Source organism: Spea bombifrons, chromosome 3 (assembly GCF_027358695.1).
Source record: "Spea bombifrons isolate aSpeBom1 chromosome 3, aSpeBom1.2.pri, whole genome shotgun sequence".
Classification (NCBI taxonomy): domain Eukaryota; kingdom Metazoa; phylum Chordata; class Amphibia; order Anura; family Pelobatidae; genus Spea; species Spea bombifrons.
In genome coordinates, this window is record NC_071089.1 from 21,947,377 (window position 1) to 21,973,512 (window position 26,136).

The window sequence follows — 26,136 nt, forward strand, 5'->3', positions numbered from 1 at the left end:
ATGAACACTTTGTGTGTGAATTTTTGAAGGTCTCTGAAGGTTCTTCAGATTTACTCAAGGGCTCCTGGGAGGCTTTCGGCTCAAGAGAGGTGTCCCCCATAAGAGGAAGGGCGAAACATTTTCACTATCTATCTATCTATCTATCTATCTATCTATCTATCTATCTATCTATCTATCTATCTATCTATACATTGTTGCATTTTATACGAATTCTTATTTGGGTTTTATTGCCTTCTAGCTTTGTTACGCTCTTATCAACATCATTATGAGAACCTAGAAAAAATTGACACCAATGTAGAAATAAACCAAATGGAGTTGGTTTCAGAACAAAGGGTATGTTGGAAAATGATATATACCCCATAGCTGTCAGCAGATCAAATTTTACAACAGAGTCCCGACAGCTGGGTATAGGACATGGCAGTTGGCTGCCCCTGTCAGCGGCCTGGAGGTTAGGACTGCTGGCAGGTCTGTAGGTGCAGGGAATGAGTTGGGTATTATGCATACCTAAGAGAGACGGGAGAGGGCATTAAAAGGTGGAACATAACGTGTGACACCAACCATGGAACATGCACAGAATGCGATATGCTGTGGCCAACATGTTGTCAGTCGACCCTCATATAGGGTGACCATATCAGCAATGTTTTCTGGGACACATATAATTTTTACATCTTGCAGACCAGCCCAGATAAATTGCTGCCCTGAAACAGCTGATCTGTTGTTAGATAAGCATGTCTGCTTACAGAAACAATTGTCTGATCCCTGCTCTGGTGCAGGGATCAGGCATTGTCAACAGCCAAGTGACTCCCACCTGTCAAATTCCCCCTCTTCTTAAACAAATAATAATATAAATAAAACACGAATATATTTACATACTGTAATTTTTTAAGAAAAAGGGTGGCATACATTTATGCAGCTAAAACTCATCTTATTTGTGCCTACCATGCAGTATGTTGTCTATTTCTGACTACCTGTGTGCCATATAGATGTATGCACGACTACATATACTGGATACATTTACAAAGTGCATATATATATATATATATATATATATATATATATATATATCGTATTGGCTCGAATATAGGCCGCACTTTTTTTTTTAAATACCGTATTGGCTCGAATATAGGCCGCACTTTTTTCCCCCACTTTAAGACTTTAAAGTGGGGGTGCGGCCTATATTCGGGGTCTAGCGCCCGACGCCCGGGACATGCAGTCCCGGGCGCCGGGCAGGCAGCGGGGTTAGGATACAGATCCCCCGCAGCGGTGCAGGGGACCTGTATCCTACTGTCTGATACGCTCAGACAGCCTCCCCTGCCAGCACTTCCCACGGGGGGGGGGGGGGGTGCCGGCACGGGAGGTTGTCTAAGCGCATCGTGCGGATGCGTTTTACCTCTGCACCCCCCCGGACTTACCGGTACTCCCGGGTGTCTTGCGGGGTCGGCGGGGGACATCTACGCAATACAACTTCCGGTGCCGACACCGGAAGTTGTATTGCGTAGATGTCCCCCGCCGACCCCGCAAGACACCCGGGAGTCTGCTCCGGTAAGTTGGGGAGGGGGGGGCAGTGGCAGCGGATCTCGGGGAGGGAGGGCAGTGGCAGCGGATCTCGGGGAGGGAGGGCAGTGGCAGCGGATCTCGGGGAGGGAGGGCAGTGGCAGCGGATCTCAGGGAGGGAGGACAGTGGCAGCGGATCTCGGGGAGGGAGGACAGTGGCAGCGGATCTCGGGGAGGGAGGTCAGTGGCAGTGGATCTCGGGGAGGGAGGACAGTGGCAGTGGATCTCGGGGAGGGAGGACAGTGGTAGCATATCTCCGGGGGGGGGGCAGAGTGGCAGCATGTTTTTTTGGTGCTTTTTTAAAGAAAAAAACTTTTTCTTTAAAAAAGCACCAAACTTTTAGGGTGCGGCCTATATACGGGGGCGGCCTATATCCGAGCCAATACGGTACTTAAAGTGGGGGTGCGGCCTATATTCGGGGTCTAGCGCCCGACACCCGGGCAGGCAGCGGGGTTAGGATACAGATCCCCCGCAGCGGTGCAGGGGACCTGCATCCTACTCCCCGATACGCTCAGACAGCCTCCCCTGCCAGCACTTCCCACGGGGGGGGGGTGCCGGCACGGGAGGTTGTCTAAGCGTAAGTCTCCCCCCCGGACTTATCGGAGCAGACTCCCGGGTGTCTTGCGGGGCCTGCGGAGGACATCTACGCAATACGCGTATGCAACTTCCGGTTCCGGCACATCCAGTGCCGGCACCGGAAGTTGTATTGCGTAGATGTCCCCCGCCGGCCCCGCAAGACACCTGGGAGTCTGCTCCGGTAAGTCTGGGGGGGGGCAGAGGAGGACAGTGGTAGCATATCTCGGGGAGGGAGGACAGTGGTCGCGTATCTCGGGGAGGGAGGACAGTGGCAGCATATCTCGGGGGGGGGGACAGTGGCAGCATATCTCGGGGGGGACAGTGGCAGCATATCTCGGGGGGGCAGTGGCAGCATATCTCGGGGGGGGACAGTGGCAGCATATCTCGGGGGGGACAGAGTGGCAGCATGTTTTTTTGGTGCTTTTTTAAAGAAAAAAAACTTTTTCTTTAAAAAAGCACCAAACTTTTAGGGTGCGGCCTATATACGGGGGCGGCCTATATCCGAGCCAATACGGTATATATATTTATATATTGTTTAAAAAAAAATCTTACATAAAAATGGTTTAAAAAAGAAAATAAATATAATTTTATGTGTGTTCACTAAATGAGAAAGAGGAAAATAGCTGTTGAACACTAAAATTGCTCTACTCCTTTAGCATAAGGGATTAAACTCGGTATCCATGAATAGGATGACTTTCCCTGAAAAATTATATACAGAACTGTGCAAAAGTTTTAGGCAGGTATGGAAAATGCTGTAAAAAAAAAAGAATGGTTTCACAAATATACATGTTAATAGATCATTTTTTATCATTTAACAAATATCTAAATCAAATCTATATTTGGTGACCACCCTTTGCCTTCAAAGCAGCATCAATTATTTTAGGTACACTTGCACAGGGATTTTGTAGGCTAATAGGTGTATGATTAAACGATTATGCTAATGATCGTCAATTAAGTATGTAGGATGAAACACAATCATAATCTAAAACAGAAACAACTGTATAGGAGGAATAAAACTGGGTGAGGAACAGCCATACTCACTAACAAGGTGAAGTTGCTGAAAACAGTTTAATGTCAAAAGTCATACACTATGGCAAAACTGAGCACAGCAACCAGACACAAGGTAGTTATACTGCATCAGCAAGGTTTCTCTCAGGCAGAAATTTTAAGGCAGACAGGGGTTTCCAGATGTTCTGTGAAAGCTTTTGAAGACTCGGGCAATGTTGAGGACCTTAGACTCGGTGGTTGGCCATGTTGCATCATGTTTACTTTCTTTCACAATCGGAAGATGTCCAGCAGTGACATCAGTTCAGCATTGGCAGATAATAGTGTGACCCAAGTACATCCATCTCCTGTCCCAAAAAGTCTAGTCAGAAGTGGTCTTCATGGAAGACTTGCGGCCAAAAAGTCATAACTCCAATATGGTAACAAGGCCAAGCTACTTAATTATTCATTAAAAAAGGAACTGGGCTGAACCTGCCACTGATTCCCAACTAAATGTTCATATCCAGGCAAGAAGGCACATTGAAGCAAACGTATAGTAGCTTCTTTCTCTGATCCACAAGAGCATTTTTATACATATATATATATATATATATGTGAAAGCAAAAAAATCTTTCCATATGGGAGAAAGTTGCATCATTTTCTCTTTAACAAGTGAACATGCCTTAGAAATTGTTCTGGACAATCAGCTGTTGATGTTCAAGGTTTAGGAAGACTAATAAGATACGTTTGTATCTCCTAATGTATATCTATCCACCTCAGTAGGTAAACTCTCTTTAAATACTGTCTTGTAGCTGGTTTCTAAATCTTAGCAGAATTACAGCAAATTGGTAGGCTGGTTCCCCATTACACATTAAATTGTAGGCAAGATTAATTAAGTGATTCACCTGCTTCTTGAACAGGTTTAGTAATAGAAAGTAACTGTGAGTTTAGTGAAGCCAAGCTGATTTTGCGGCTTTCAATCAGGCTTCCTCCTTTGATCAGCTCATTCTCTCCCAGCAGGACGAGGAGATCACCACGGGATACAAGTGCTTAGTTTGCAGTCACGTTAATTTTACTTTTTGTTTGTCTTTAGCGGTTGGAGATTAATGAATAAAAGTAGTGTTTAAAATTGCCACCTATTCTCTTTGAGTCATTATGTAGGAATATTCCTTTTAGTGTTACCTTCTGATTATCGGATGCAGCTCGGTTAAAAAGACCTGTAAGGAGAAGGTGTTAAGAAGAGTCATTCTGAAGTGCTTACTATGTCTGCAGGCTCTGCAAACAGTAATACTTTTTATTGGCCTATAATGAAAACCATCGTTAGATGAAATTACATTAACATTATGCGGCATAATGGTTAACATTTACAGAAGTAAAGGAAGAAATGGCCAACTGTGGTTCACGTATTACCACTTACATTGTATTTGTTACCACAATTCCAGGCCATTATCTTAAATTGTAGTTGAACAATATCTACAACAATCATTTGATTATATGGAGGAGGGGTTGGTCTCGGCAAGACGACGGACTTTCTAGTTTGTGAATTCTAATCAAGTGCCAAAGCAAAATACACTGGTAATTGAGAAGCAAACCTTTTCACTAGTTAATGTTATTTCCCGATATCTCAAGTCATTTTCTTTTAAACCCCTATTCTTTGTCAACCATTTTGGGAAGAAGGTGTAGTGATGATATGCTAATCTGATACGTTGTTGTAAAACAGGGCCTACAGTAGGAAAATGTATATTGTATTTATTCTAATAAACCATTATACTGAATTAATCAACGTACAACAAACTTTCCAAAACTGAGAAATGTAGCTAGTCATTTTTTCCAATCTGTGAAGGCATAGTTCCTCAAGAAGGGACAACACCTATTTTGGTACTTGTAAACTTGGGTTCTTTGTTGCCACGCTGCATGGCCTACACAACTCTATTGTATGGTCCATGGGCCATGTTAAGGCCATTTTTTCCAGGCCTCAAATGGCTGGTGAGGTCATCTAAGCCATGTTGCCTACACAGTTTAACTGCGTGATCCCATTATGTAGCAACAGGGTGATTTGGAAGGCTACTAGCTACGAACATGCATGCCCTCTCCGTGCTGTAATTTATTGGCTAGAAGGACAACACATATTAAATTATAATACTCAGATATGATCATAGTTTAAACAAAAACATTTATTTTTCACACAAGTTAATTAATAATGTTATTTTATTTGACCTAGAGACAATGTATACCCCCTGAATACTGTTTATCTTATTCTTTTGTTTTAAATGGCCCATTACACGCTGAGCATTCTACAGAAGTATTAATGGAAGTACATCATATTTGTGTTATCTCGATAATGCAAATCTTAGCTTCCAAAGAAATATGTTTCCTTTAGAGCAAACATAGATTGAATCATCCACTGCTTTCCACCTTGCAGACAAAACCACAAATCTGAATAACAATGACAGGGGAATAAATCAAGATTAAATATTAATATTCTGCATTATATTTAACTCTGAATGTAATTAGGTGCTGTCTGAATTGACTATTTTGGGACAATGAGCAACAACTTGATGATACTTTACTTATCTGCACAGTACGCTCAATCTGTATGTTACTTTGTAATGAGTTCCCTATCCCCTCAAATACTAACAAGGATGGATGATTTGTAACCATAAAAGGGCTATTGTGTGGATTTCTGTCCATATTTGTATAGCTACAATTATCTATTCTTAGGCTTGTTCCACTGCTCGCTTATCTGCTATGGTCCAGACCCATCTATGAATGTCTCCGCATTTTATTTGTATATATTTGGTTTTATCCACAATTCTGAAATTCTAAGACTGGGTTCATTGGAGTACTATTTATACAATGTCGTTTTTTTTTTCTCATTTCATTTCATATTGTAACTAAACATTGTGATGTCATTGGAACGATAGGACAGATAGAGCCGAAGCAGAACTAGGGGACGCTACCCATGTGTCCTTAATAGAAATCTGTCTAGCTTTTTCTTATTATCTTAGGCTGATCTATAATGGACATTGTTGATGGTAACGTAAAAATGCCACCTTTCGCATTCCCTGGGCATGGATTGAAAAGAGTGCTAAACAAAAGCAGAACATAGAAACTAACTTCCTTAGGTAAAAGTTCAGAATGAATTCAAATGAGGAAAAAAATATAAACTGTCTATATTTAATGCGTATATAAAAAAAGAAGCAGATATGCAAGTCCTACCAGGCGTTTTTATAGACTAGTTTAAATAATGATTCTTGCTGCTGTTGCCAGCCAATCTCATATTGTGTACCATTAATATATTTTGCATGAGCAATAAAGGATTAGTATTATTAAATGTTAAAAAAATTGCTTAATTTCAAATTCAGAGCAAACACAAGTTGGTAGCACGGGACAGGCAGCTGCAAAATGTTTAATAATTCAATTGGTAGAGTCATTTGCAATAAGCATAAAGTATATATCAGGGTAGGACTATTAGGAATGCCTATTTTCAGCTTGATCTCTAAATATAAAGATATCTGAATGCCATATAATTAAGCCTTAACCACTATTCAGATGCTTCTGTCAGTGTACTCTATAGGAGTAGAGTATGTAGTCCCTTAGCACCATCCGTGACATATACACTGATACATGTTATATGTTATATATATATATATATATATATATATATATGTTATATATGTTATATGTATATAACATGTTATATGTTATATACATGTACATGTTATACTGTACGTTATTTAGTGCTGGGGTTATTTACAAGAGCTACTTTGTCTAGGGGTGATTTAACTGGGCTGTATAGTAGATGGGCATAGTAGCCTATGGAGATCCATCTGCACTGACATGTCCTCTTCTATCAACTTTAGACTTCTTAATGTACGAGATGGCATTCACATTTTCTGTACAATACAATTGCTTGAATGCATTGTGCAGTTGCATAAAGACCTTGAAGACATGATTATACATTTCAGTTTACCATAATATTAGGCCATTTACATTGCATCCAAAAACACCTAGTCTCTGAAAATATAATTCCATGTTGCTTATAAATTAAAGGGATGCGGTTAACTCTTGGATGCACCAGAAGGATGTAGCACATTTCTGTTGTTGCATGTGTTGCATACATTCTGGCTTGTCAGGGGTTAAATAGGAAGTCAATGCACAAGATGAAAAGCCATTGAAAAAAGACAGCATGACACATATAGGACTGATTGATGTTTTTGGTGATGTGACACAGAAAGATGAAATGGATGAAGCAGAAGGTATTATGTTTTGGAATTAGGTTCCGTGCAATAGTTTGAAGAAGACTAATGTGCACAATTAGTGCCATGTCAATGAGAGAAATGCTTAAATGAATGTAATTGTCAAGATGGCTGAGTATTTAATAGTACGATGTGAAGCAAAGTACTTGAATTTAAGTGATTTTATTCCATCTTAATTTTCTTTATCATCTTTTTTCTGACCTCAAAGGATTTATCCTTTATCGCATCAGCACATGACAAAATAGTATGGGAGCGTGGAAGTATGTGTTGTCACTTCATAGCTCTGCTCTGGACTTCCTAGTAATTCAAAAACTGACCATCTTACATAGAATTTAAGATAACCTAGGTGGCCCATTTTTGTACTGCTCTTAAGAGTTAAACCTTTCATATTTAAATTCCTTTACTGTTCTAACCTCTACCACTTCTTGTGGGAGGTTGTTACGCTGATCTAGCACCCACTAAGTAAAGTAAAATGTTGTTACATTACATCTCAGCCTTTGGTTTTAGATTATGACTTGTTCCAACATTTCTTCTCCTTTGACATAAGCTTTCGTCTTGTACTTTGTTAAATCCCTTTTACGTATTTCTATGTTTCTATCACATCTCCTCTTTCTCTTCCTTTTGCCAAGCCGTACATACTGAGTTCCCTTAGTCCTTCCTGATAACTTTTATCCTGCAAACTGTTCACCATTTTAGTGGCCATTGCCCAAACCCAAATCTATGTTTATAGATGTTGTCTCCCTTTATATTTTTGCGGCACCACAATTTGTGGCGTCCATAACAGAGCCGGAACTGTCCAGAGGCGGACTCAACTGTCCACCATTTGAGAAGCAGTACCGGATGGGGACTCATTGATCTACTTCTAAAAGGGAGTACACGGTCTGTTCACACAGATCTTCACTTCAGTGCTGTTAAGCATCCGGATGGGTTATATTTCGTATATCTATAGAAGAAAGTGAGTCAAGAAGAGGGGTGGTGATTAACAGTATCAAAGGCAGCAGATAGATCCAGGAGTATTAGCAGGGAGAAGTGATCTTTGGCACAGAGCAGGTCTTTCGTTAGAGCTGTTTCAGTAGAGTGAAGGGGTCTAAAACCAGACTGAACAGGGTCAAGGAGAGAATTAGAGGAGAGAAAGTTGGTTAAGCGATTAGAGTAATGGGTAACAAGTTGGTGAATTTTTCTTAAACACACTTTGCTTAATTTTGTTCAGGATTTCTTTCACAGGATTAGGGTTACTGCTGAGCTAATAGTCACTTTAAGTTCATCCCCTGAACAGAGCAGTATCTCACACGCACAATGCTTTGGAGGGCTGAAATACCCTTATACACAGCATTATTTTTATTTTTTTTAAATGTTTGAGTTATTGCCAACAAAAAATTGTAATCGCATACTTCTACTGGAGCACTAGATTTATTTACATTTTATTTTGTTTTTATTATGCAGGTACCCCTAAATATGTCATTTTGATACCATGGGGGTCCTATTTTTGTTTAAGTTTTCTTATATTTTATTACCATTTTATCCATTATGTTTTACATATAAAAGTGGTACATTCAGCAGCGTAGGTGGAACAGAACCAGCAGGTTTGTAGGTCTATATAAGTAAACAATACTGTATATACCGGCGTATAAGACGACTTTTTAACCCCAGAAAATCTTCTTAAAAGTGGGGGGTCGTCTTATACGCCCAGTCGTCTTATACGCCGGAATATACGGTAGGTAAAATAGTAAATTTATGTAAAATTATGTATGAAATATTGGAGAAAAAAACCCATACAAATTGGCAGTATCTTGCCAAACTGATAATTCATTCTTAATGAAAACGTTTTCCGCCCTCATGTGTAGTTAGTTTTCAAACGTACAAGGTTCAGGGTCATAAATCAGCTTTAATTCCTTTTTAACCAAACATTTTGCGAATCCTCGAGAAAGTCTGGTATTGTGCAACAATATTATACTCATTTACAGCAGTTGCTATTATGGGATATTATTTATTTATTTGGCTTTATGGCCAAATGGAAGACAATCCTAATAATTTTTCTCAAAGCCTAATCACTTTAGAGATGCGTTCATTAACCCACTGAATGCCACATACGTTTGCAATGCTGACAAAACCTATAGTAGGCCCCAGCCCTCTGGCCTTGCAAGGGTTAAATCAGTAAGCGCTTTAAAATGAAGCTCAAAAAGTCATTACACACTTATTCCCAAGCCAGGAAGTTGGTGTTGCCTTAAGCACAGTTTAATCAAATAAGATAGCTCGTTGTGTCTTGGGGTTTTATCTATTGATATTCATTAAAAATACATGATTTATCACTAATCTGTGTAATTTATATACCCCCTTTTTCCAAATGAATTTTAGAAATGTCAAGGGACACGAAAACATGAGATTGTATTGTTATTATAAGTGAATGTTCATTGTATCACATTTACATTTTATATACTGCATGATTTAGCAGCACATAATAGCTTTAATCCGCCCGTTTAAGATTTTTTTCCCCTTTACTTAAAAACCTGCCGAAAACAGAACGCCCTGAAAAAAGCTTCATTCCCCCTGTTTGATATGCACAAATTATTTCAGGGATTAAACCACATGTTTTTAGCTGTTTTCCACTTGACAGCAATGTTATTAATTGGATATTAAATGTTAAAGGGACATGCATAGTTATTTAAAATATAGTATAGTAAGGATATTGTTAGTCAAACAGCTGATTCTCGGGCAAACAAAGTAGTCACCTGGAGCCAGGAAAATGTGATTGGCAAATTTACAGCCACGCAAATTTCTTGGTGTGCTGCTGCTCAATGGGCCGGTAATAAGGGAGGTCTTCGATTTCCTCAGCTGGTCCATTTAGACTATGGAGGATTTTGCAGAGCCGACATACAACATATAGTAAAAGCCACTGCGCACCTTAAAGACATAGAGCTCTGAGATATGATGTCATATTAGCAGCCGTGGATGAGATAGTTGGGGGTACCTCCCTAGGTCAAGCTTAGGGCAGCGCCCAAAGTAAATGCATCATTGACCGTCAGATAAATAAAATTAAGTATGTCAAGGTTCAGGTTTCTTTTCCGTTAAGAAAAAAATGTCATAAGTGTGGGCCTACCCACTGGGTAAAATGGAACTCATATCTATACATAACTATGGAAGCCATAATGTGGTTTCTGTGATAGATTGATTCCTGATAACATTTGTTACTGGGTATTTACTAAACTGGGTCTAGCTCTGGTCAGAAATCACCAGGGGTCACTCATGGTAGGCCCTGACATGCTTAATACAAAGTAGTTTGGTTCTTTCCTGCACGAGTGTCTCCAAATATACACACTAACATAACCAGACACACACCGAGACAGGCACATGTACTCAGTTAGACACACGCAACCCTGTCTTTAGCTTGTCCTCAATGTAGCTTGCACACATACAGTGCGAGCTGCTGTGCTACTGCAGTGGGGTCACGCAACGGAACATAATGTTACCCCTCTCAACCATGCCTTCTTTTTTGAAATTAGGGGCATAAGGAGCTAAGTCAGGGGCCTGGGACTTATCTCTTTATCCCTACTAGTGAAGCATACTGCTGGCTTTATTGGACCATAGCTGCCATCACAAGTGTCCAGAGCCCTAGCACTCCAGTATGGAGCTCAGCTGGCTCCTCAGCATTTTCTCCCAGCTACTAAAGGTACCTGTGGTACTCATGCAAGCTCAGCCATTTCATGCAACCTCAGCCATCTTCTGTTTTCACCACCTTTGTGGCACTGGACATTCTTTTTTATCAACATATTCTCCAAATTAGGGAAGTTTCCCATCACTGTCCCATTACCATCTCCTCCCTAAGAGTCTCCATGCTTCAAAATCAAAACCACTTGTCTTGCTTTTCTCACTCCACCATCCCCAGTCACATTTTACTCCTTTACTCCATCTTCCAAATACTACTGCTCCAACTTGTAGAACCTCAGACTACCCTTGGTCTATCAGTCTCTCTACCCCTACAGTTTTGTGTAAAGGTGGCACTAGGGAGTCTTCTGGTGCTTTGTAAGTAAAATATATGTGGAATGTAGTATAAATGCTATGTGTGAAAAAGGGTTTCAGGTCCTGCCAGACCCCATGGCAGGAGTCCTCTGCTTCCTGCAGGCACACATGCACGGTGTGCGACTATTCAAGTGAATAAAATGTCACCCAGAATTCAAAGAAATGTAATGTTTGAGAAATGGTATAAAGCAACACAAGAGCATGATCCATCAATGTATAATCACAATTTGGAGGGGAAAACAATGCTTAAAAATACATAAAAATGCAATAAAAAACCCCTTTGTTCTGTGTTTTGAAGATGTTGAACAGATTATTTTAGTTGCTGCCATTCTCTTTTTCTCTCTATAAAATAATCATGCAGTGTGAGAACAGTGATTATCAGAGGCAGGCTTATGCCTCCCAAAGCATGATCACAATTGACATTCTGGACAGAAAACACTAGGGATTATCTATAAATGTATTCAGATCACTGTCTTCTTTGTTGTTTGTTGTATACCAGTGTGATAATTCCACTCTGCATTGTGTTTGAGATTGAGTTCAACGATACTGCTATTTAGGGCCAATTCAGAATAGGAATAGCAATAGAATTGGCATGATTGAATAGCATCAATCAGCTGTGAAGCATCAGAATTCAGTTTAACAGAAATTTTACAAGATGTATAAAATAAAAGTTAAATTTATATTAAATTGGAGGAGCTTTCAACATGCCAAAGTAGTAAAAAGCCAGCGAGATTTAGTACAATAGTGTTATATTAAGACAGTCATGCCCAGTGTAAAGAATGGATGTTGGTCAACTTCCCATGTACACAGGCCAAAAGACTTCAGTGTCATATAGTGATGAACCAAAAATATTGTTCTTTGTGTATAATTTTATGGGTTAGAATTTTATGTTCATTGAAAGAATGCAACGTTCCAATCTCCTATTTTTGGAAGACATATCCAAAGTAAAAACTGCTGTGTTCTGCCAATTTTGTTGAAAGAGTTAAATTATATGGGTTCTATACGATGAAATAAGAAATTATATAGTAAAGTTGATTCATGGCATTAATTGCATCGATCCGACACCAAATAATCTTAAGTGTGGTTGCAGAGAATTGGAAATCTGACACCAAAAAGGGATATTAATCTTTTACACTAAAGAGATGGTATTTTAGCTTTCTTTTCTCAGCATATGCATGATTATTCCTCCCCATTGAGTTAGCTGTCCTCTAAGCTGCTGACTCCTGTTGTTCAGGCAGCCTTTGTAAGGTTAGGGTGCGGTGAAAAAAGATATACTAGTTGTGCTGTAATCGAGGCTCAGGCTCAATGATTTCTGAGGTTAAAATAGTCCCTCACTAATTTCATGCAAAATTAGGAGAAGGCCCCTTGTTCTTCCCTTTGGTAATTAACATACACGCTGACACAAACACATACGCACTCACTAAAAATATCCTAATTTCCTCACACCTCCACTCCATCGCACCTCCATTGCCTTTCGTTTTCTTGGGGCTCTTTTTATGGCAGCTCTCGGGAAGTATGAATGGTGGCTTTTTTTACTGTTGAGTCACGTAGTATCCTGCAGAGTTCCTGCATATTGGCTCGCCAGACAAGAAGAATTATGGACCGGCCCAGGGTGGAATCGCTCCCCTGGACAGTCTGGGTTTCTCTAGGATTGGATTTGTATATACATTATTCACAGATGAAGATCTTAAAATGAGCCTGATGTTGTATGAGGAATTCCAAGTTTGGCTGCCATGCATGGCAACAGCTCTAACCGGGGAAACATTCTGTTGAGGACGCCCTTCTGAGTGTAATATTTGGAGGGATATATTAGAAATAAATGCAAAAAAATGGAAGAATAATTTCTCTGTATGAATTTGAATCATACTAAATCATATATCCTTGTAGGAGGCTTGTATGTGGAATTTATTTTTTTGGCACAAAATAGAAAAAAATGCAATATTATCCATTGAAATGAATAACAATGGTACATTTAAGAGCACATTAACAGAGTTTGATAGATTTATATTGCTTTTAAGCACTAATCTACAAAAGTACATACAAAAGTATCATTTTATTATCCATTTAAGAAAACTACAGTAGGGCAACATCTGATCTTTCAGAATCCATTAACCTTATTGTGGTGAGTTTTTTTTTACCATCTCCCAGCTATCGTTCAATATTCTGATGGGATGAACGTCTCATTTTCAGCTGCCACCAACAATACTTAATTTAAAGGTACCTCTACTAAACTCTCCTCACCCTGAGAAGAAATTGCGGTAGTTGCACAAACTATGTGTGTTTTATTTACATACCTGATAAATACATCTAGTGTCTGTTCACCATCACCGAATGTTTCTGCAGTTTAGAGCTGTTGCCATGCATGGAAGCCAAACATTGAATTACTCATACAATATATGAGGCTCATTTTAAGATCTTCAAAAGTAGAATTTATTTTAAACATGGATCAAAAGACCTATCATCCACTCTCCGCATTCGGTCTGTCTCTTAAAACTGCCGCCTTCATCTTAAAAACATTGCTTGCAAAAGAGGCCACCAAGGCTCTTCTCCATGACCTCATTATGTCTCGACTCGATTATTGTAACTCACACTTAGCTGGTCTCCCTCATACCCGTCTCCCCCCCTCTACAATCCACCATGAGCACATTAGACCCACTTTTTTAAGGAGGCCTATGAAAACACCCTTCCTTCCATATTCCTTTAGCTCACCTTTCCTTGTCCCTTTCCTGCAATCGTTAGGCTAGCGTGACTGGCCCGTCCCTAACAACAGCACAGGGCCTTCATCACCTGTTGTTTCTCTATGTCATCTTGTTATGTGATATACTAATTGTTATGTCCTGTCTACCCTTTGTACAGCGCTGCAGAACCAGTCCAATGAGGGATTTGCTGGCTTGCCCACACTGTGGCCTTGGCCAGCAGTCATATTCCCGCTTTCCTGGTCCCTAACACTACTAAAGTATATATTTGATTAAATATTTCACATTCATACCATGCAATGGTAAATTAGATATTATCTATCACTTGTTGTTAAGGAAACATTTACTAGTAATCAGTAGACTAAAAGCTTAAATAAATAAATAATATCACAATAATATCAGACAGTAAATGGGATCTGTCAAAATTCAGGAAAAGTAGAGCTTTTAATTACGTGTTTTATTGCTGCTTTTATGCAATAGTCTATGCACCTTATTTCCCATTTAATGGTGACATTATGAGTTGATCCAGAAGGGCAAAATGCACATTCTAGAATGTTAATAAGCAAGTACCGTGTGAGGTGTCGGCGGCAGACATTGAATGGCAGTGGAATTAAACCAAGAATGCTTTGAGGAAACCAGGCAAGCAGGAGCCAATCATAGCAACACCGGACAGATTGCACAGCTTGAAATTCTGTCGTAAACTACAATCATTCTAAATGATGTAGAAATGCTTCAAGAAGCCATACCTATTATAGTGTTAGGTTACATTAAAGGTAATGTGACCTGCCATTTACTTACACTTAATAACAAAGCGGCTACAACTTGTTGGTTATTTACTAAAAATGACTGACAGGATGCAAACTGAAGCAAACCATTAGGCATCACTTGTGTAATGCAGGCAACGTTAAAGTGACTGTAGAACAATAAAGGCCCACAATCATAGCTGAACTAACACAAGAAAGAATACTTCTTTCTTAAAGGGACTGTATAATGTCAGCCTCACCAAAAAGAGTATTTTGAAATGCATTTTTAAAAAATTAAAATAAACATCTAAACAATAAGGTCCTTTGAGGCATAGATATAGCTACAGAGATGCTTCCCAATAATCTCTTTTGTTTTCCGATGATACTCGCCACTGATTGGCTGCTTAAAGCAGCCATTCAGTGAGAGGAAAGTGTTCCCATTAAAATCAATGAGCACAATTTCTGTGCATACGCATAGGGAGTCTCAGTAGACCTAGGGTGACCACATTTTATTTCTGCCATTCAGGGACACACTATGAAGCACATGAGATCACACACACATATATATATGCGTTAGACATACATTTTTAACTACATAATATGTACTTATGTCTTTGAAGACTATGATTGAAATATGATTTCAAAATAGCAGCTGAACTGGCAGTTTCTTTAATATTAGCCCCTGCTGCCAATATATATTAATATTAGCCCCTGCTGCCGATATAGATTAATATTAGCCCCTGCTGCCGATATATATTACTTTTAGCCCCTGCTGCCAATATATATATAAATATTAGACCCTGCTGGCAATATATATATATAAATATTAGACCATGCTGTCGATATATAAATATAAATATTAGACCCTGCTGCCAATACATTTTATATTGAAAAAATTGGACCCTACGCAAGCATTTCCCTGGGCCCCGCTCCACACTCCCTAGCATGAAACCGCTCCCTCCACTCCCGTACCATAATAGGTATAGATCAAACAAACAACACATAAAACAGCACCTGCATGTATAGATAAACTGAATAAGACATACAAACCTTATATTTGCAGGTATACAATCATAATGTATAGAAACATAGCATTGCAGTTATAGATCAACAGAACACACAAGTCCAGCATAAAAACTCATTAAACCATTAAAGGTATAGATAAACCCCCTAAATTACAGGCATAGATCACAGGTTGCACAACCTAAAGCCAGCCCTGGCATCCACACTGCCCACATAGAACCTGACCAGCACCCTGATAACACACATAGGACTTGCCATCTTTGCCCCCAAACAGCCCAGCAGGAGTCAACTTTGTCCCCAAACAGTCCGTCCTATGCCAACTTTGTCCCATAAACAACCTGCCTGTGCCATCTTGGTTCCCAAGGCTCAAACACCCTGCTTGTGCCATCTTTGCCTTTCCACAAATCAATTATACACCTGTGATACACACAAACACTTTTACAGTCACTAACTAATTCACACTTACATTCACATAATTCATTCACACAATCATTTATTCTCTCACTCATTCACACAAATCATTTACACATATTCATTAATGTATTATCACAAATTCATTAATTCTCTCCCTCATTCAGACAATGCATCCACTCATTAATTGATACTCTCCCCTCATTCAGACAATTCATCCACACATTAATTCATACTCTCACTCATTCAGACAATTTATCCACACATTAATTCATGCTCTCTCAGTCACACAATTTATCCACACATTAATTCTTTAATTCCCTCACTCACTCACACAGTTCAGCGACACATTAATTATTTAATTCTCTCACTCATCCACACAATTCATCCACACACTAATTCATTAATTCTCTCACTCATTCTCACTCTTTATTTCAATATTCTAACTACCCTATTTCTCACTATCTACCTCTCCCCTCCTTTCTCACTGTCTCCCCCTCTCCCCTCTTTCTCACTATCTACCCCCTCTCCCTCCCTTCTCACTTTTTACCCCCTCCTTTCTCACTATCAACCCCACTCTCCCTCCCTTCTCACTATCTACTCCCTATCCCTCCCTTCTCATTATCTCCCCCCTCTCCTCCACTATCTACCCCCTCTCCCCCTTTCTCACTATCTGCCACCTCTCCGTCCCTTCTCACTATCTACCCCCTCCCTCCCTTCTCACTATTTAACCCCTTTTCTCCCCTTTTCATGATCTACCCTCCCCCTTTGTAGTTCACATACCTTGGAGAAGTCCTGCGCTGGGAGCGTGAGGCCTCGCGGAGGAAACTGAGGGGTGCCGAGTAGTTGCTGAAAACTTCATGAGCAATACATTGTCCCTGATTGAGACTGCAATCCGAGGCATGTGATCAACCTGAGTAGACCCCAGTGACGTTTGCTAAGTCAGCGCTGGAGCTCACTGGATTGGTGGTGAGCAGGCCCGTACTGGACATCTGGCAGACCAGGTAAATCCCTGGTGGGCTGCTGGGCATCATCGCCTCATACTAACTCAGAGTAATTAATTGAAATGTTTGTATCTGTTAAAACCCAAAACTGCTCCTTTCATATTTCTTGTTATTACATTATTACTCTACAGGAACGTCAAATAATAACATGCCACCAGCATGCACATATTATAACATTATACTGAACAGTCATCAGCATAAGGGCACAACAGTTTTCTCGATAAGTTAAGTACTGCTTCCTTTTTTGTCACTTCAAAAATGTAGAGTGCAACACATTTTGCTAACTGTTCCACCTGCCCACCTAATATCAAAGCAGATCATTCTAAAATTACTTTCCTGTTTTATGCATTATGCATCTAACCAACCTTGTTGGTATGGTGCAAACTATATATTAAATTATTATTGCACTAATTAACAAAGAAACAATAATTATACTGGTATACCAATTCATTTGGGCTTTACTTAACCACTGTCATGGCAATAGTGACCAGGAGGTACCCCCAATTATTATTAAATATATATTAAATAAAATAATAATGATATCATTAGACTGAACTTCATAAAATAATGAGTTTTTGCATTCAATCATACAATTGTGGGTTTAAAAAAATCAGATTTAGGTTGCTCATGTGTTTCGTATTGTAAATGAACTGTGTCTGAAAAAAAACACTGAACAAAATGCAGACTGAATACATTTTATTTACCATGAAATAATAAATTGCTTAAGTTGACTGCATTTACTTTTTCAATTGTATTTACAATTACTAGTGGTATCAACGTCTGTTCTTTTTCTTATTCCATTACATTAGGGCATTATACCGGCTTTTATAAATCAGCCACGGAGCATTTGGGACTGGTTTGAAAAATACAATCTGTTTGGATTGTTTCACACACTGCCATTTTATATACATTAATGCCTTAAGTTATTCTGTGTTAAAACTGATAAATCTGGCTAAATCCCTACTCAGCGCTAACCTATGCTCTCTCGTTCCTATCTTATAATTAAGACTTCTCCTACTCTCTTTTCTCTTCATACCCCATAAGGTCATAAATATATATTTCCCTTTATTCTCATTTCACTTGTGAAAAATCAAAACTGCAACCCCCACTCTCCCCTTTTTCATATTGGAGGTTGAAACATTACAGTCTATTAAATATCACCCTGATATCCCTCTTTTCCTAATGTTTTATAAGTGTATAACAGTGTCAACAAAAGCCACAAAATATGCATATAAACATTAGTAGATTAGACATTAGTAATGTCTCTACCGCACTGTAGTAAATTGTGGCAGGACAACCGTATAATGTAACAGTGCCCTAATAAATGCAAACTAATAAAGCAGCGAACATGTATAGATTAAGTAACGCAATATCTATGCTCACATGAGACAAATACATTAACGTGATACAACACGATAAGAAGTCACACTTGTATTGGTGTGTTTCCCCTCATACTCTATGGGGAATTTCAGGGGTCCTGTTTATGTTGCAGCACAACTGCTGGTTAGTGGAATTAAAATATAATTGGGAGAACAAACAAATCAGAACAAATAGCATTTTTTTCTATATTGTACAGCTTAAATAGTTACTTTTATACAAAAGAAATGTGTATGTGCAAAAGTCCATAAATCTAAAATTCTTGATAATTAAAACTGAGATTTTGGATATGTGAAACTTCTAAGCCAAAACTAAAATATATTATATATCTGTAGCTTTTTATATTCAGTAGCCTTGAAAAATGGAATCTTGTAAATTATTTTTTGTTTGTTAACCTCATTATACATCCTTTGTCTCATACCATATTATTTCAGCCCTAATGCTAATCCATTTTTTTCTAAATACATTTAGAATGATATTAATAGAAACAGACAAACCATACTGCCCAAAAACATATGCTCAACAAAAAAGACATCTTCTGCATCTGCCTTGTATGTATGTTTACTTATTGTACCTGTGGATTTCTGTTGTATGCTGCAGATGGCATCGTGAGCGCTAACAATCAATTGTCTCCATTCAAACAAAAAGACTTGCTCGATATGAAAAATAGCAGCAGATGAAGCAAAGCAATAGATTGAGATTGGCTGGATGTGCAGTAACGTACACCTAGACAAAGATTTCAGGTATATAACATATATCCTAAAGATCTGCAATGATGGGTCATGAATAGCTCCTCCATCTTTAAGACGCCCTTGTGAAATTTATTTTATTTTTTTTGTTTTTGAATAATTGGAAAATTGTAACTGTGAATCCATCTGAATGATTCTTGCCTCTTGATGTAAAAGGGTGATGCCACAGGGACAGGGTGTACCTGGAAACTCTGCTCTTTTGCGGAAGTGTACCAGGAGGCCAAATTCACAGAAAAGTGGATGAAGAAAGAAGACACGGGGAAAAACGGATGAAGAAAGAATACAGAAGAACAAGAAGAGGCAAAAGAAGAAGCAGAGAAAAGCACAGGGACACAAAAGCGGAGAAGATAGGAAGACATCGAGAGACATTGAGAGAGTGTGAATGAGAGCGTGAATGAGAGTGTGAGTGACAGAAAGAGTGTGAGAGAGCGTGAGTAGGAGTGTGAGAGCAGGGCCACCAATAATCAATAATGATCAATAATATTTAGATATAAAAAATGTCTATAAGATGTGGTTCCACAAGCTATTTGGGGGAATGACAAGCTGTTTGGGGACAAAGATGGTACAGGCAATCTGCTTGGGAGGTAAACATGGTACATGAAATCTTTTTTCGGAAAACAGATGGTACATGCAAGCTGTTTAGGGGCACTGACAAGCTTTTTGGGGCCAAAGATGGTTCAGCCAAGCTGTATGGGGCAAAAATTTAACATACTAGCTGTTTGGGGGCAAAAGATCACACAAACAAGCTGTTTGGGGACAAATATGGCAATGACAAGCTGTTTGCGGGCTGTAAGATGACACTGGGGTCTCATTAAATTTTTTTATTTATCTTTCCTTATTTGCAGCATTTTAAACCATCTTGCTGCCGTGGAAAACTAGTGATGCCTCTGCCAGTGAAGGATCCTCCTCCAGCCCCCTCTGATTGACGAACCTGTGGTATTGGCATCACTAGCCTGGCTGAGCTGCCGCCGAGTTTCCCCCCTTACAACTGTTAATAGTTATACCTTTCTCATGGGAGGGTGTGAGAGAGCATGAGATATTTATTAATCATGATATAGCATAAAAGATGTAGGTGTGGTTTTGGTGGGTGGTGGCACATATCATCCTTGGACCCAGGATACATACATGCTATGCCCAATATGCTATGCATAGCGAGTCCTAGGGTGCCCCTACCTGCATGAATTTACAACCACAAGAGAGAGCCTGGTGATGGTGCACGCTCCACCAGCTCAGACTCCTAGGGAAAAACCTACATCACCTATATGGTGGGACCAGCACATATGGTTTGGGGTGAATGTAGTTTTCTAAAATGTTCCAAAAAATATCGCCATGCTAATAAGACTCGTAATCCAAAATTAGCTACACGTTGCTTTACCTTTCAATGCATACTTCCTGCACGTTGCATTGCCGAGTAGTATTTCTGTTTGCGTGCGTCAATCTTCCTCCGTGCCTTCAATAGCTATTTACAAGATCTGCTTTTCAATCTGTTAACGTTCCTCTGAAATACATACTGCAATATATAGCAACAGAAATGTGATTGAAATGCAGGTTTATTTTGTCTGAGCCAAAAAGGATCTCCGGGTGTTGCTTTACTGGCAGTGTTGACACTGATGTGTTTTGGCTCTCACCGAAGACAAAGTACCCACATTAGATGCAATGGCATTAACATATGTTAATGGTGTAACAAACTCAGCAGATGTTGCGCGCAGTTTCTCATTGCATAAGCTGATTTTCATTTGCAGGAGGCGCTCACTGTGAAATAAAAAAGTGAGCTGATGTTTCTTTATTTTAATCAGCATATTTGTCTGTGTTGTCATTGGAGATGAAAATGAATTACCTATTGGCTTCTGTGACATGGAGTCATGGAGCATTTGTTCACCCTTTAACTGCTGGTGGTGCGTTAAACCAATTCTTCACGTTATCTACAGAATTTAGTGATATGTCATGTTTAACCCCTTAAAGACCCATGCAGTTTTATGTCGTTTTATGGACCAAGGCATTTTTAGCACTTTTGCTGTGTCTTTTTTTAACCTTGATTTCCCTCTGACTTGTTTAGAGTACCCACACAAATTATTCATTTTTTTTAATATGAAGGGCTTTCATATTCATACTTAAAATAATACTTGAGTACTAATAAAGGTGGGTGAAATTAAAAAGAACTCTTAATTTTGCTTAGGAGTCAACAGAGACCTCAGTGGGGGCTGTACATAAGCAATGAGTGCTAGAACAGAGGACATTGTATGCTGCCCTTGGTCACAAAGGACCACTGTTTTGAGAATGTCCTTCGTCGCTAAGAGGTTAATATGAAAAAAAACCAACGAAATAATACGTCTATTTTCAGAAATGCATTGTATTGATGTATTGTCAGTTCATTGTTTTCAGGGTCATAATTGCATAAGACATGCGTTAGCAGGCAAGCACTTGTGTTTCACAAGTATATGCATGTCAGTTATCTTGGGGGTATTCGCTAAATATTTGGGTTTCAGCTGCAAAATTATGGTAGGTAGCTATTATTGTGGCAGTGGTGAATTAGTTTGGGTACTGTCCTTGGCCTGACCCAGGGCAGCACAGCCATTCTCTCACGGCTAAGCACTGGGATATGATGTCATATCCCTACACTCCATGTATTAAGGTGTGCAGTGCCTTGTACTTCCTACTATGCAGGTTGCAAAAATTCTCCATACAGTAAAAGGGCTGGTTGGGGAGATAAGAGATTTCTCTTGTAACTATGTGCTGGGGGGCCTGCTTGCTCAAGTGGGCGATCTGTTTTGTGGCAGAGGGGCCTGGACCTGCCATCCTAGGATTGGGCCTATGTCAGAGTACAACACTGTATGGTGGTAACTCTACATTGAGCACTTGAGCTAGTTCTGCTTAGGTGAACCAAGTTTAGTTTCCAGTACCATTAGTGGGCTTTAACTTTAGCTGAACAAGGGAGGAACCTACTGCAATCTACGTTGGCAACAGATTTCAGTTGCCTGCTTGAACTTTTAACACAATAAAGATGGATCCATCGGGACACCAAATGCAAAAAAAATTAGTTAGGCTGGTTTGTGAGTTTGGGTTGGACCCAAGTTGAAACTAGTGAGTACTGAAGAGTAACAATTCTTGGTAATAACCTAAGACTAACCATCATGGAGGTGCATTACAACCAAAGTAGTTATTTATAATTGAAGCTTGGGCATAAATTTAGAATTCAATTCAGCTTTGCTCACACCAGATAATATGCAACAGTCCATGTCTCAGCTCATGGTTTTTCTGGGTCTAGTCGTTTGTATGTAACTGGTGTCAGTAGCTAGCAGATACATAGGGCTACAAGCATAATTAAAACTTCTCCAGCATGTTTTCTAGTGCAATTTAAGTCACTCAGATGGTTCTAAATATCTTTAGCCGTGTAAAATCTCATAAAAACATCACTTATTTATTTTTTGCCACTCAAAATAATTCTCATGTTCTGATGGATTATTTTTCCAATTTCTTTAAAGATACCTTTTTCCTTAAAATAAAATAAATTACAATAATGAGATGTGGAAATACGTATTTGTACAGTGCTTAAGATTCCCTACCGCTATAGGAGATTTCTTAGGCGCTACTTTGGTTGAGATAGGATTTATTGTCACCTCAGATACTGATAAAGCTGGCACAGGAAAACAATTTGGAAAGCATTCATCAATGGAATCTACCCCAATAGCTAGTTTAAAAACTCATCCATCAAGCTCAAGCTTTTCCAGTAGCTGTAATTATAGATTCAAAAAATGGAAAACTATATCATGTCTTGGCTTTTCCACAAGGGATGAGTATGGGCCTCCAAGGCCAAAAGCTTCACCTATTACTTTATTTAGAAAACCTGTACACACACGTTGAACCACATGCTTTACTTATGAATTCCAAATCCTTGAACAAAAAAAGATGATGAATAATTATAATATATAACTAAATTTGTGTAAAAATACACTGTTCATACATTAAGTAGCCAGGATGAGACTGAATATCACTGTACGGACTGTATACACTGTGACACGTGCATGAGAGCAAGGAGTAGGCAGAAGACATTTCAGTCAATGCCCTACTTTGTGATGGACCTTTCAGTAAGTGACTCATAGTTTTACAAGCTTTGTCTCAGATATTGGTGTTTGTGCACTTTGATCTTTGCTTACGTCTGATAAGATACTTTCATATTGTATTCAGTATCCACAATGGCTGCAAGAGATGCTGTTTTAAGTTAGTTTTGAGTCCCACATCTCTGGTGCCATATTATATTTGCGTCCTTTAGCTCTATTATTTTTAATTGCAGGAGAGAGTAGTTTATAGACTCTTAATAGGTATTTAGGAAGAAAGGAGAAAGGGCTCATGTTTATGCTACATGTGGAATGAGGAGCACTGATTGGCCCCCAATACCATCCAGCGCATGAGAACATAGTGTATTCCAAGCTCAATATCTGTATTTATCTATTGACGGTTGAGTATGTTTGGACACTGGCAGCACAGGTCGTTTTGTTCAACCTACCTGCTCTGCTTTCCTACTTCCCATCCACAAATTCTGTCTGCCACTGTTTTAAGATCAGCCCATGGGGGTGGGTAACTGAACACAGTTACTGAATACAGATTGCATTCACTACCACCTTTTTTATCTGCACCTACAGAAACATTAGAAGCAAGCGTTCATTAGAGTGCCCCACATATAACTAGCTGTGTTGTTTTTTTAAGGTAACTGAGTCATACCTTAAAAAAGTGCTCCTCTCCTACTCTTTATAGGTAGCAGAAAACGGATAAGACTGAGTTAAGGCGGCAGAACTTACCACACATAGTGGTTTGGGAGTTGGTGAGACCAAACACCACTTACCCTGCCCCATAAAGTAAACAATGACCCTGAGGCCTGATGATCAGCTCCTGTTTCTTTAGGCGAAATGCTTGGTGTTCCCATGTATGATAATTGGTGTAAGGATAAGAGACAATTTTACATCAGGGAAGCCGTGATCTATGGTAACACATAGAAAAACTACCATTACAATTAGTTTGACTGTTCTTTCTCCTCCCCCACTCTATAAAGGCTTTGTCAACCAGCTTCAACTGGAGGAAGTTACAAAAATAGGTAAGATGGCAGCTTCCATGGTAAATGATTAAGATGGTTTTTGAATTCATATGTATTGTTTTTACTTTAATTATGGGCAAAACAATCTTTAGGACACAAACATTGAATCGGAAACATTAAACAACATTATTTTAGCCATAGTTACCAACATCCAGCTCTACTTGACAAGACATTCCAGAGTATAATGCAAAGTGTTCAGGGTTGTGGACTGTAATGGAGCTATATAAAACAATACATTCCAATAATAATAATGTGTCTTTAACTGCGTTTTGTTGTAATGTCATGCTCCTCCTACATTATGTGGGACATTTTGCCCACAAAACTCTTCTTCAAGGCAGTCACTGCATATGCTGATGATCTAGTACCCCTGTTAAAGGTACACTCCAACCAGAGCTGCATCCTCTCTATGCGTTTGCATCTTTCCCTGGCTGAACACATCTCTTTCCCCGGGCCAAACACATTTCCCTCTTTTCCGTTGGCCAAACACATCTCCTGCTTAAAAGAGCTCATTCGCTCCTAACTCACTGCTAGCCAGCTCCAGTGCTAGCTCCTGTGAGAGATCCAAGGGGTGTAATGAGATCCTCTGAACAGAAAGTGCTCCAACTGATTTCAATGAGAGCCATTTCCTGCCAGTGCAACAAGTGGAGAGTAAAAAAGGACCTTGAAAGGGGTGGTGCACTGCAGCTTCTCCTTAAGGTAAATGCCCAAGGAAAATGTTACTTCCATACCTGAGCCTATTTCCATAAAACATAATATATTTGCATAATATATTCTAAATGGATGTTTGTATTGGTGCACTAGGGACTTTGTGAAGACTATTTACTTTTTTTCAATTTGAAATAAAATCAACTTTTCCAATTTCACTACAAAACACAGTATTTTAACTAAGACCCTCAAATGAGAAGGGAGTATTAAGTATGAAATAAGTATGGTTTAATGTGTAAAATATGTATCTTTTCTTTCTATTTTTAATCCATCATTTTAGAAGGAAGCAAAGCTTTTAGAGTAATTACAGAAGTATGTTCTATAATATGTCGATCAAGTATATTCATAGCAGGGGACGCTGGTAATGCTGCCTTACCCCATGTGTCCGCGTAGTTTTGATGTTTTAATTTTTTGCCCATGTGAAGAAACCCAGCTGGAACACTAGAAATGCACATGCTTTTTATTATTTAAAGTCAAGCAATAAAAACCATTCTTTTTGCAAAGTTGTAAACTATTCAAGTGTCTATTCTCCTTACATTTCTTTCAAATATACAATCTTCTTAATACATTATTGCTATTTTTCTCTGCTATAGCCGGCATTGATTGGAACGAGTCATTAGAAATATTAAGGTAATAGCTCAGCCACCAGTACTATTGTATAAGGAAATTCTTATCTTGTAAAAGTCATGTTAGTTAAATGGAGCATAGCATGAAACAATAGCATGTGGTGGGCTACAATTGATGGAAAAAATATTGACTCACACATAATAGACCATGTGCTGGAAGACATGCTAACTTCCGCTAATAAACTGTTGTCACTGTGATAACACCGCAAAGGACTTAGAAGCAAGACAACACTACTCTTATCATTTGGACTGATTTATAGAAGCTTGCACCACTGAGGACTGAACATAACCAGCATAGCACTTAAGGGTGAAGGAGAGTGGTT